We start from the raw sequence: 10,542 nt of genomic DNA on the forward strand, positions 1-10,542 counted from the left end.
CTCCGAATAGCAATAATTGATAAGCGAAATCTTTAGAACATAAACAACAACTCTAACTAATGCCAAGACCTATTTAGAGAATATCATTAAATGAAGCATGAGCAGACGATAGATTAAAAATTAAAGTTAAACTCATTTTTTATCACAATGTTCTATTTTTTTCGTTTATGGCTGTTTAATAACAGACGATATTTTAAATTATTTTTTAATGACTTTTTACAACTTGGCGTACACGAAAAAAAATCCGAAGCGTCACTGATTACTTTCGGATATTGGATAGCTTAACTCGGGGATTCCAGGGTTCGTACGGGTCATGGAAATCCTGGAAAGTCATGGGGGAAAAATAACAGAATTTCAGACCTGGAAAAGTCATGGAAAATTGAAATTTTCATTGAAAGTCATGGAAATTTATTTCAAGTCATGGAAAAATTTCCTGGACAATGAGAAAAGAACAGCAGCTAAAGGAGCATTAGAAATCTTGAGTGATTTAACAGTATGGCACATAAAAGCTATTAAAAGTCGAAAATTGAACGATCCAAAAATCAAATCTGAATTTTGAAATCTCATTGCATCCACTCCTGTCGCAGCTGCTTGCCATTTTTTGCGATGTGATTTTACTGCCTGGACATCACTTATTTTGAATTTACTGTTATTTTAAACACTTCTTATGTTTCATATTCTGTAGTAGCAAAATTTCACGTTCTTAGTTTTGCCACGCCCACTCAAAAGAAAAGCAATTCAATTGCATGCGAGTTCGATTCCATCACTCGTCAGGACTTTATTATTAAATTTATCAGAGTTTATCTTAATTTGTTGAATGTTTAAGAAAATAAAGATCTTAAGTCAGGCGATAGAATACAGAAAAAGAGGAATTCTAATGCTCTAAAACAGTAGTGCCCAACATACGGCACACAAAACTAATCCAAACGACCCACTGCTACGTTCAATGTCGGGAATTAAACGTGTTCTGGAATTTCTAAACCTATTAATTTATATACATTTGAAAATATGCAAATTTGTAATTAAAACAAATATACTTTTGAATCAGAAGATTGATTCATTAATGAATGGTTTTTTGCAAAAAAGTTCTAGTTTAGAAACATAAAGGACCAAACTATGTGGCTTTATTCAAAGAACCAAAATACTGTCAAGTTACGTGGATGATTAAAGGCACTGTGTTGACACTAAAAGGTAACTTTTGAAGCAAATTTATTGAAACTTAGTGATGACTCATTCAACCTTTGTCCCATTCAATATCATTCTGCCTGTTTTTTTTTATTTTAATATCAGACATTTAAGCATCGTCATATTCGCCTCGCTGCATTTTTACTTTACTTAAATTTATATGATGAAGACAAATAAGAATAGTTTAGTTTTTTAAGTGTGCACTTATATTTTTTCCGTTACGAGTAAGTGCTTCAATGAGGCTGTGGCATTCATATAGACGTTTTGCTAATGCTCATTTCCAAATATTACCAAGTTTAAGATTAAATAGTGCTATTCTCTTCGTATAACGAGGTCATGAAAATTTTCATTGAAGTCATGGAAAAGTCATGGAATTTTTTCATCCAAATAGAGTATGAACCCTGGGATTCTGACTATGATACTTCAGAATAAAAGATGAAATTTTTAGGCATGATAATTCCTTCAGAATTTATTTTGGATAAATCTGGTGAAGTATTAAATGGATATTTAAATTAAAAAGAATTTACTTTTGTTTGTTAGACAACTTGCTGGACTAAAATTAAAAGTAAATAACTTTTAATGCTCTAAAAAGTAAATAGCTTGCTGTAAGTTCTCCTAATATAGAATGTAATAAAAGAAATTAAATGTTTATTAAAGACAAATGTTTCCTTTTTGAAGAAAAACACTTTTCTTGATATACATGTATAATATTTTGATCTTTTCAAAATATGCCTGCTCCTTGTTTTCATTTTTACTCATTACTTTCTTCTATATCAAATATATAGAAGAAAGTAGATTCGTGCAAAGTTTCGAATTTCGAATTTTGACGGATTCGAACGTTTTGAGGTGTGCTGAGTCCATGTCGACCATTTTTGGAAAATGTCTGTCTGTGTGTGTGTGTGTGTGTGTATGTGTGTGTGTGTATGTGTGTGTATGTGTGTGTGTGTATGTGTGTCACGTCTGTGTGTGACCAGTTTTTTGTGGCCGCTCTACAACAAAAACTACCGCATGAAATCGAACGAAATTTAGTACACATATGTGCCCCTATGTGAACTTGTGCCCATTGGTTTTTGGCGCGAATTCCTCCAAGGGGGGTGGAGCAATGGGACGTTTTTCGAGTTACGCGTGCTTGCTATTCCTCAGGAAGTTACTGGCGGAATCAAACAAAATTTGGTCCATATGTTGGTATTAACAGGAACAGGTGCTGATTCAATTTTGGTGTCAATAACTCAAACGGGGGTTGAGCTATAGAACGTTTTTTATCGTCAATTGTGACTGCTGTATCTCAAGAAATAATGAACGGAATGAAAGAAAAATTTATCGGCAAGTAGCCCTTAGTGGGTATAAGAACTGATTTTATTTTTGTGTCAACAGCTAAAAAGGGGGTAGCGCAATCACCCGTTCTTTTTTTCCATTTTGAGTGCCCTATCTCAAGAAGTAATGCTACGTTCTGGTTGAAATTTGGAATATATGTGAATCCATATGTAAACAGGCTTTGGTTCAATTTTGACGCCGATCGCTCCAAGAGGTGTTGATTTTTTTTTTTTTTTTTTTTTTTTTTTTTTTGCGAATAAAAATATTTTTATTAATGCAACAATTAGAAAGATAAATCGTAATTCGGAACTCCAGCGCTCGAATACGCTACCTTGCGGTGATTTACAAAACTGCAAATGAAACTAAAACATTGCCACGTTGCGTTCCACGTGTGTTTGTTGACGTAAACACAGGCAGTTTGTTCTGAGTATTTATTAACGCAATCGATGTGTCTTAGTTTGCTTTCAGCTACAGAAATTAATTCGTCTCTTAGTAGTATTCTCGAGCTTCTCAAAATAATGTTAGTTTTCATTATTTTCTTAATAATTGGTGAAAGCGAAAATTCTGGATTAATAAACTTGGATAACGCTATACAAGGTAAAAATTTTTATTGTTTTGTACGAATTTGTAAGAATATGGGGTTTTTTTAATCTTAAATTAATTAAACTTACCATATTTTACAGCAGCATTTAGTTGGAATGGACAGTATGCAAAATATTTTCTTGAATATATTATCGTAGAACAAAATGAATAACCGAGAAAGAATTTACTTTATTCCTTTTATTCTCAGCTGAAAGGTTTCGCCAAATTTGTTTAGGGTTATAGTTTTGGTATTGTGCGAGCAAAGTAGCCTTGGCGAGATTTCGCGTTTTTAGTTAAACCATTTTTAATTTTTATCATGAGTGGAATAAAATGGTAGTAAGATTACAGAATTCGACAGGGTTGGCAAAAACCCGGGTTTTTTAAAAAAAGCCCATGGACCCAGGGTTTTTTGGGTTTTTTTAAATAAAACCCAAAAAAAACCCAACTAAAGTTGGGTTTTTTAAAAGAAATGTGGTTTTTTTGTCTTTTTTTATCATATTGTAGCGTAAGTATATGGACAAAGTGCAAAAATTATCTTCGGGTAAAAAGCTGGAAAACTAGTTAAAATTCAGAGTTTTCTGAAGAAAAGTATAAAAGACTACAAAACCCAAGAATGTTAAAGTTTCGGATTTTTTAATTTTCATTATTACCAACAGTTAAGGCAAAGTTACTTCTCGAGTGATAAAATCTATTGTTCATTTTCAATTACTACATTTTTTTTTGCATTTTACTTTATAGTATTTCATTTTGTTATGCAAAACTACTGTAGAACCTCAATTAGTTTAAATCCCTTTTTACTGAATTCCAGCTTAATCAAGACATTTCTTTGAATTTTATGTTGCCTGTTTTTCTATTTCTGTGTACAGGGTAAGAAATATTAAACTTTTTTGTAAAATAATGAAAATACTGTACCTGTTCTGTTTTCTGTCGACCGTTTGAAAAATCTGTTTAGTATTTCTAAAAAATTTACCTTGTGTTTATTCAAGATTTCTGACATGTTGGTTAGAAGAAAATAATTTACATGAAAGCCTTTTAACTAGATTAGTTTCCTCTGTACAATCTACAAATATTGAGAAAATCAGACGTGACAGGACTTGGTCAAGATAATTTGAGTTATTTATTGACCAGTTAAAGAAAAAAGTTAAATGTATTTATTTAAAATCTTTCAAGTATATTTTTAATGCCGTTAAGAGTTAAGAAATACTATTAAAGCTCAAAATTCATTTTTTATGTTCATTGTCTGTGGTGAAGAACAAATAAAAAAGAAGTTTAAATTGTGAAAGTATTTAAATTAATTAATTTTTTAAAAAACTTCTCACAAAATTTAAAAAAACCCAAAAGTGGGCTAAATAATGGGTTTTTTTAAATGGGTTTTTTCAAAAAAACCCATTGGGTCCAACCCAATTGGGTCCAATTCGGCCAACCCTGGAATTCGATAAGTGAAAAGAAATAATGGTCAATGAACTGAAAAGAAAACTACCACCATATTCCGTGAGAATTTTGTTGATGATTTGCATAACATGACACAATTAAATCGTAACTCAGATATTGAAAAATCGAAACAGAAAATTTTTAAATTAACCGATTCAGGAATTCGAGAGAAATAACTCAGCTACAAATGGAAAACAATAAGCGCTAGCCAAGCAGGGCAAAAAAGTATCATCTTTTTTCGATAACAATTTGTAATGTCATATTGAATTTTCTAGCATTAATTGTTATTCTTGTCAGGATACAATTATTATTTAGTTTTATCAAGAATTGATGAATATCGAATTCAACATCGTGGAAATAGCTGCTTAGAACTACGAACTACGTAGTTTGCATTAATCTTTGACGTTTAGTAATGCTTCTTGAATTCTCATTTCTTTCTACGTGGGCCAGAATATCCACAAGACTTTGAAAATTAATTTAAAAAGAATAAAGCGAAAAAATCATACGTACGAAAAAAAATCACAACACTTTTAGCATTTTCTTCGTTACCATGTGCGTTTGTTTTAGTTTTCAATTCCGCCATTAGACAGTGACTTCAGTGCCCCCTACAGTTCGTTGGAGTTGCGAATTAATGCAACAATAAGAAAGATAAATCGTAATAGATTGTCGTCTGCGTATTTCTCGTGATTTTAATTGTATGGAAATGATAGGAAATATTATCTCAATGATTTAAAATTTTTAACTGTTGCCATCTTTTGTTTGTTAACAAATAAAATATTTGTAATTAATTCAAGCAAGGCTTTTAAAATAACTTTCAATTTTCGCTCTTTGCTTTGTTTTGCAATAATTCAGACATTGGGATAGTCGTCAAGTTTTTGCATGTGTAATTTTGTTTTTGTTGGGAATATTGCTTCCTCGTCAAGCATGGGGAGGGATCAGAAAAAAGAAAAAAAAAGAAAAATATAGAAGAAAGTTTCGTGATGGCCACAACATACTAGTTTTGTGATGTGTTTGTTATTGTGTACATACAATTTATGAGAAGTATTTTTGGGAGATTATTGTGTCTTTTTCGTCTGCTGTCACTTATAACTCAAAATAGTACCAATTTTTGTAGTCCCCGAAATAAGCAAAACCATGCTTCTTAGCATCTCATATGATTTTGTCTCACAGTCTACAAATGACACAATGAAACTGATTCCTCGAAGTATTTAATTGAAATAATTTGCAATAAAAAGTAAACAAACTGAAAACTGTAAACATGTTTACTTGACTAAAGTGAAAAAACCAACGTAAATAATACGTTTCGTGCAACGTTCATTTCGTATTCGTTTCGTCGTCCTCGTAGTAAAATATTTACTTATCTTTAATTTTCAATATCTTTTGAATAGGCAAGTTTAGGCAAAAACTGAAACCGGATTATGAAAGCTGAAACTCTTTACAATGCTTGGGATATAATAGTTTTGTTAGCGTTTGTTAGCGATTTTCGTAATTTAAAAATACATTCAAAATACTTTGAAAATTATCTCCAAAATTTTCGTATTTTCTAAGAAACGTTTTTGGGTGTTTTTCTTATTTATTACGAGTGCATAAAGCCCAGCACATCACACTATTAAATTTCAACAGTTCTTAAACAAGTTATCTACTGTTTACTAAATTGTCTTCTAACGAAGTAGCTAGTTAATTCTTCGAATTCAAGGTATTATCTTCGGGTAATAATGTTAAAAACTAGTAAGATTAGTGGGAATATGTTCTTAGTTTATCAATACAACAGTAAAAATGCGAAACTAAATGGTTTAATTTTCCGCCCAATGTCCAAAATTAACATTAGGCTGCCCCACTGTGCGTCGGTCTGTCGATCTGTCTGTCTGTCTGTCTGTCTGTCCCCCCTAATAACTTTTGAATGAATAGTCCGATTCGAACAAACTTTTTTTGTTCGAAAGATCTCGGCGAGGACACCTCATTCCCATATTTCACTTTTTGATTTGAACAATTTTCCGTTCAATTTTGAACAGTTCATAAAAACTTAACATTAGCGCCTACGGGGAAACTGAAAGACAGTGTAGATTCCGTACTTGAAGGCGGATTTACTTCAAAAACTTTGTTTTAAATAGCTCTTGACGCCAAACTCCAGACTCCGACTCTGAGAATTTAGGGGCACCTGACTCCGACTCCAACTCCTGTGCCCGATAACTAATCGGACTCCGACTCCCCGACATCGACTCTGACTTCGTAGCTATGGCAAACATTTATACACGGAAGGACAAATGACCGACTCCGATTCTTGGATATTCGACTCTGACTCTTTTATCTCAAAATGAGATTGACTCCGACTCCGCTGCTATGGTTTGAACTGTGAAATAATTATTGTTGTTATGACTTGTTTTTATTTTCATGCTAAAGTTTTAATTTAGGTATTCAGTTTTCGGCGTATTAACTCGAAGTAATTTATGTTTCTACATAAAGATATGCGCAGACGATGTTTATTTTATTTATTTTATTTTTTGAAAATTAAAATTATTTCTTTAAGTTGACATTTCATTGTTTTTATTTATTTTGGTAAGTGCATTAATTCATTTAAAAAAATATTTTTGGCAACAGGGGAAAAAGAAACGATTTTTTTTTGATATGATGTATTTATTTTAATGATCTTATTAATTTTAATTATTATTTTTTTCGTTTTGAAAGCTGTTAAAGATTTTTTTTTAATGGAAAAAGTGTATTAGCTGCTTTTTTTTTTAAAAGGTGCTGCTATTTTATTTGTTCGTTTTTTTTTTTTTTTTTTTTTTTTTTTTTTTTTTTTTTTTTAGAAAAGTAAGGAATATTTTATTCCTAGAAACCAGCTTAAAGTATTAAAAAAATATGTTGATTTAATATAAAAATTGCGATTTTAGCTATTTTTGAGAATATTGATCAGGTAGTAGAAAGTAGTATCGGTATACGGGAAAGTATGCTCGTTTAGTTCTAGACAGAACTTCTTGTTTAAATATGACTTTGTTCGAAAATGTTCAATTTAAATTTTAAATAAAAATTTTATTTTTCACTTTCTCCTATTTGATATTCATCTTATATAATAATACTCTGTATGTTATTTTCTCGTATTTATAATGTATTGCCATGCCATCAATACATGTTAAATTTGAGTTGAATGATTTTCATTTGCATTAAAATTAGTTTTACACCGTATTAATATTTTTTTAGTATTATTCGAAACACGTTTATCTATATGTTTACAAAGATCAATTTCAAGTTTAGTTTTATTTATTATTGTAAATTAATTAATGTCTAGAGTTCCTGAAGTCCCTTTGAAAATATGAAATCTGATTTCAATTTTCAAAAAATCCGCTGATTCTTACTATACTATTATTTTAATCATGATTTTTCTTTTTACTTCGATGAAACAAAATAATGGGCTGTTGCCATAATACGATATCCATTATAATGAAAAATTGAAGCTCGACATGTCTTGAGGAAAATTTATTTGATATTTGCAGCAAGAAATAATGTAAAATATCATTAAGTCAAAATTCCTTTAGGCTATTTTAAATTTCTGCAGGAATAATTTTATTTTTACAAATCCATTGAAAGGAAAAGAAGAAAAAAAAATCAACATTGCTAAAAAGAAAAGTTTTAGTTAAAATATCCTGAATTCAGACCTACTGTTAAAAATTTTCAGATCAGAGAGCTATCAAACTATGAGAACAGAATCAGCATTGACCTATCGCTAAAAATTCAAACACTTTCAAGTCATATTCTCGTGAAATATTTCTCTGTGAGTATGAAACCACTTGATTCCAGAATTTTGATCCTTACCGAAGGTTCACAGCCAAACCTGTGAAAGGGGCCACAGAAAGGGGCTCCCTTAAACCCGGTCCTTATGACAATAGAACTGAGGGTGGATGGCGTGGAAAGTTACCCCAGATCGAACCTCTGCAGTCGGTTTCCTCCATTTTTTACATCGCGATCGTTTGAACTGTGTATCCGACCACCTGCTGTGCACGGATGAATTTACTTTATTGATATATACTGGGACCCCAAACGTAAACGGGGTGGAATGTCTGGTCGGCAATTTTTATTTGACTGTTTTTGGGAGGAGGCGAGTTTTCTTTCTTTCTTTTTTTTTTTTGAAAATGCAAGTATAGTCCAACCACGGATTGCATGGAATTTTCAAACGCCCAGATAAGACGAATCTATTTGAATAAGGGGGAAAAGTAAACATTTGATGCGCGTATTCCGCTTATTTGAATGAGACTCTGCTTCTGCAAAAGCTGACATCGGCAAAAAATAATAGATTCGTCCATTTCCGGCTGTAAAACGGATGTTTGTCTTTCCATACAATCCGTGGTCAGACAGTACAGGAGTTATACAGTACAGTATAACTCCGATTTAACGAATGTCAAGGGATTGGACAAAGTTATCGTTAAATCAAGGATACCGTTAAATCGAGGAGCATAGACATTCAATGTATAAAATCCGGACCAGTGAATTTTACTGATAAATTGAGGAAAACGTTCAATCGGGTATCGTTAAATCGAAATTATACTGTAACTGAAATAGCTGCTAACTCTTCCGATTCGTTTGGGGAGCTCCCGACGAGAGATGTAAAATTTCCAGAAATTTTTGAAGCTTGGAAAAAAGAAACCACTTTTTTCCCCGGGGGTTTTTCGGGGAAAATTGGAAAAAAAGGGAAAAAATAATTTTTTTTTACCTTCTAAAAGGTAATAGTTGCATTTTCTAACAAAACTTTAAAAAGCTTTTGGACCCTATTTAACCGAACAAAGAAGGTTCTACTTTATTCAAAGGACAATGTTAGAGAAATATCTTAACCTTTTTAACTCCAAGAATTTGGCAGCCAAATTTGTTTTTCTGTGCTTGACAGAGGGTGAGATATAGAACTCACTAGTTCAGCGGTCTATGTTAATTGAAGAGCTCATGTTAAAAATAACTTTGCGACGAAAAAATATTAGAGGAGAAGGAAAAAATAATTAGGAGCTGTTAAAATTACAGCTAAAACCAAACTAGTGAATGTTTTATTTTCAACATAAAAACGGTGAGGGTCATTAAAATAATTGCTAAAGCCATACAAATAAATGATTTGAAGCCTGGAAACAGTTCAGTTTTGAAAACAAGAAAATAAAACTTTGTTTTTGTCACTTAACTCCATTTCAAAGTCGATTTCTCAGTTATTTTAAGAAGTGATTAAGCCGCCAAACCATGTTATTTCGACCCAAGTGATTACCCATCAGCATCATTAATTCACAAGACGATGCTTTGAATTGTTGTTATTGCCAAGACTAAGTGGATTAGTTGAGCCTATTATCATTATAATTAACCCGTTGTAGTTGTTGTTGCTTATACTTCCGTTGTAGTTCCACGATCCCGTTGACTGTAAGGAAGTCGAATACTAAAAGGGGATTGCTAAAGAGATCCCTAGATAGTCCCATGCAATTCAAAAGTGAACTGGAGAAGCCTGATGACTTAGGCACTTGGTGCAGATGGTGAAAGTTTTCCTGCCTTCGTTGAAAGTGAGGCACTTGATGTGACCACTAGCAAGTCTTGAGAGAGCAGTCCGAGTACGTCTGTCACCCGGGAGGTCAAGAGACAAACCTGGTTTTGATCCCTTGTACCAGTCATGATTGGGGGGTGTTTTCCACTCCCCCAAGATTTTTGATTTTTCTCGGTAATATAAATGCATAAAGGTAAGTGTGGATGATGGAGCTGTTGGAATCCTGCAACCCTCCTTAGCAATGTTATCGGCCATTTCGTTCCCGTGGATATTCACATGAGAGGGTATCCATTGCAAATGAACATCATGATTAAGGGAAATGAGCTTTAACTTAAGTAGAATGGATTTGCTGGTCTTGATTAACCCGTTCAGCGACATAGTCGATAGAGCTAAAGGTTTCTCCGCAGACTAAAGATTCCGGTTCGAATCCTAACTATGATCCGAATAGCTCTTCTTGCTCCTATCGCCTAGTGGTTCGGATAGAACTGAGACCTGCAACTTCCTCTAAGTCCCTTGGCAATCCGTAC

The sequence above is a fragment of the Uloborus diversus genome, chromosome 9 (genome assembly GCF_026930045.1).
Source record: "Uloborus diversus isolate 005 chromosome 9, Udiv.v.3.1, whole genome shotgun sequence".
In the NCBI taxonomy this organism is placed as follows: domain Eukaryota; kingdom Metazoa; phylum Arthropoda; class Arachnida; order Araneae; family Uloboridae; genus Uloborus; species Uloborus diversus.